We start from the raw sequence: 2,993 nt of genomic DNA, 5'->3' as shown, positions 1-2,993 counted from the left end.
AAGCCTTGGTAACTGTCCAGCAACATCAAGGGTGCAGAATAGTAAGGAAAACACATATCAGAATTGATAGATTCATTCTGCAAAGACATTTTTATAGGATGTGAACAACAACAAAACCGTTTGGAACAATCTGATGTTTTTGGCCAATGAGATAACTAAAAAAAGCCATGTCATGCAGTATCTCTAATCTATACACAAATTCAAAAGGCAGTACCCAACCATAAAGTCTATCGGTGGCTACTGTTACCTGATAACTTACTTTTTCTGCATGCAGAATACAGAGATGGTTTCCAGGTGCACTTTCAGCCACTAGTAGGGATACAACCCAGAAGAATCAATAGAGCTAGCTAAAGGGTTGGAAACTAGGTCATACTTTTACTGCTACTCTCAGCAAATTAAATCACCTCTGAGAAGGGCTGCTCATTAGTGACTGGATGGCTGAATAAATAGTCTATTAAGTCTCATAACAGACAAGTTACACAACTTCTCCGCAACCATCTAAGATACCCCAGCTCTCAGTCAACTATCTAAAAACATTTAAAGAACCAAGGCACACAGAGTCAAAGCAACATGACAGCAAATTAAAATAACCATTATGTACTGAATGGTCTGGGACAAATGGACTGAAAATGATAAAAAACGTGGTAAAAGTCCAACAAGCAGACATACGTGACCTCTGAGCATTTTAAGGTTCTAATGAAGAACCTGGAATCCCCCTTTAAGAACTGCTTCTAAACCACAAAGTACCTGTAAATGTTCTTTTGACTTACTATGGGAGGTAGAATGGAAAGGATAATTTCTGGAAGTGGAAAGCCTGAGTCTGAAATGGATTACCCTGACTACCACTCTAAGAAGTCATATATAGATAAACATATAATAAATTGTATCAAAAATAACAAAACCAATACAGGGCTGAACCACGAGAAGGTCATCCCTTTTCTATTATCAGGCAACACTAGTAAAACCACCAGCTAAAGTGACTGCAAAAGTACATATTCTTGAGACACTTTTCTGGCCCTTGTATATACAACATGACCCCGGACTGAGGCCTGGAAAGCAAAGTAGGATGGGTACATTGTAAAGGTAGAAACTTGCCCTTTGACTATCAAAATATGGGACACACTAGACACTCACTTTTCTTACAGCAGCCAAGACAATCAAGGGGTAGAAATATATACTTTCTGTAAGACTTTGATCAGCTTCTTTTTGATGTAATTCTGGTAGCTAAAATTCTCTCTACTTTCTTTGAGGGGACTAGTTCCATTTCACAAAAGTATCTCTTGTAATGTATATATGCTGACATGAACCCTGATTTTTACAGTGATAAATAAATTGACATAACCCTATCCTTTATTGCTTTCTTTTTCATAAACACATGTTCATCTGTGGCCTCTGGCCCTTTAAAGAACACCTTACAGACATTATTCATCACCGTTTGTAATGTCAGCTGATCAGATGAGGTAAAGGCAATCCCTGAAATGTTCAACTTATCAGTAGTACATCTGCCAACAGCCTTAACTGTACAAAATTCTTAGGTAACTCTGACATTGCATTTGCAAGTCTTTCCATGTCAAACTACCAAGATACTTAAATGTGAAAGAAACCATCATTTGCCATTTGCATAGTTTCTATGTCATACAGCTTGCCAAGCTGCACAGGAGGAAATCAAATTCTTCTAGAAAGAAGGAAAGAAAAGTAAGCTGTCATGTTTGGTGGAGGGTCAGCTGTTTTGCCATCTGTCAAATGGGATGAGGTTTTCTACAGAAATTACCGACAGTCAGTGTCTACAGGATCTGCCACAGAGTGTGAAACAGTGAGGCTTAAAAGCACCTCCGAAAATATAACCCCTGAAGCAGTTTTGCACTATTACAGGGCACAATCTTTTTTTTGTTGTTTTCATAAAGTATTAAAGATGCTCATCAAAACAATCTGAATGTTATCCAGAGGAGAAACAACAAGATAATGTATTGTCTGAAACAGTCTCAGTGTCTACGTTTACAGCAATAAAAACATAAACCTCTGTGGTGAGGCATCCCATGAGGGTGGGTGCCATTAACAGAAAGAAATTATTTTCTTATTCTAATTTCCTATATGCCCTAGACTGTACCATCCTGGCACGTTGTCCTGCAGTTCATTAGCTGCTCTATAGAAGGGAGAATCAGCCAAGTGAGCAGATTGTATCCAGGCATCATTAATTACAGAAATGCTTGGTCCCTGGCTTGTTCATTCCTGCTTTCTAAACTGTAAATCTGCATTCACAGTAATGCCCAGAACTGCAGTGTACCCATTTTCACAAAAATTTACTGGCATCTGACAAGACGCTAACGTGATCAGTTTTACAGCAGTAGTAGGTGCAGCTTGTGGTACAGAGCTACATATGACCTGGTGAAGAATCACACAGTCTTAGGTGGTTATTCCTATTGAATTACTCAGTGGAACATAATATAGTACACGGCGTTTGTTGTGGGAATCTGTGCCATAATCTTTTGCAAACAATCCAAAAGGAATGACTGTCTTGTTTTGTCTCTGAAACTCTTCCTTCCTTATTTTCTAGGCACGTTAATGCATGGTATGGCACCTAACTCTGGGACAGGATGGGTTAAGGTGTTTTAGGATACAAGGAAAGATAAATTAAAAACAGTACTATATCTCTGCAGTCCCATCCCTAGAGAGAGTACCATGACTTACTGGGTTTTGGCCTACGGCGCATTCTCAACAATGAGAAAACAGGTTAGCACTTTACTGACATTACCTTTCTACATAACAATTCTAACTATACTTTTGTAAGCTATAAACTAAATAAAGATAGGTGCCACATAAAGTCTTTACATCTCTTTGGCAACAATAACTTAGATTCTTATTTGTTAATTTAACAATAAATGTTTTTAGACTTATACAAAAATAGTACAGAATGCAGTTGAACTGCTTAGCTATGCTATAGATATTAACTTGAAAAGGAGAAACACTTAATACTGCTTATGAAATGTTGTAAA

At 37.8% G+C, this 2,993-nt stretch overlaps 1 protein-coding gene across 2 annotated transcripts in view; it reads right to left on the bottom strand.

Moving 5' to 3' along the window:
* Positions 1-1,318: 1,318 nt before the first annotated feature.
* The window catches only part of AATK (apoptosis associated tyrosine kinase), a 2,480,061-nt gene continuing 2,478,386 nt past the window's right edge, over positions 1,319-2,993 (bottom strand). For both annotated transcript variants that reach the window (XM_044085080.1, XM_044085081.1), the window contains one exon: positions 1,319-2,993. This exon is cut by the window's right edge and continues 1,278 nt beyond it. The gene's annotated coding sequence lies outside the window, so the exon portion shown is untranslated.

Source organism: Protopterus annectens, chromosome 10.part0 (assembly GCF_019279795.1).
Source record: "Protopterus annectens isolate FY-2018-M chromosome 10.part0, PAN1.0, whole genome shotgun sequence".
In the NCBI taxonomy this organism is placed as follows: domain Eukaryota; kingdom Metazoa; phylum Chordata; order Ceratodontiformes; family Protopteridae; genus Protopterus; species Protopterus annectens.
This window is presented reverse-complemented; position numbering and strand designations above follow the sequence as displayed.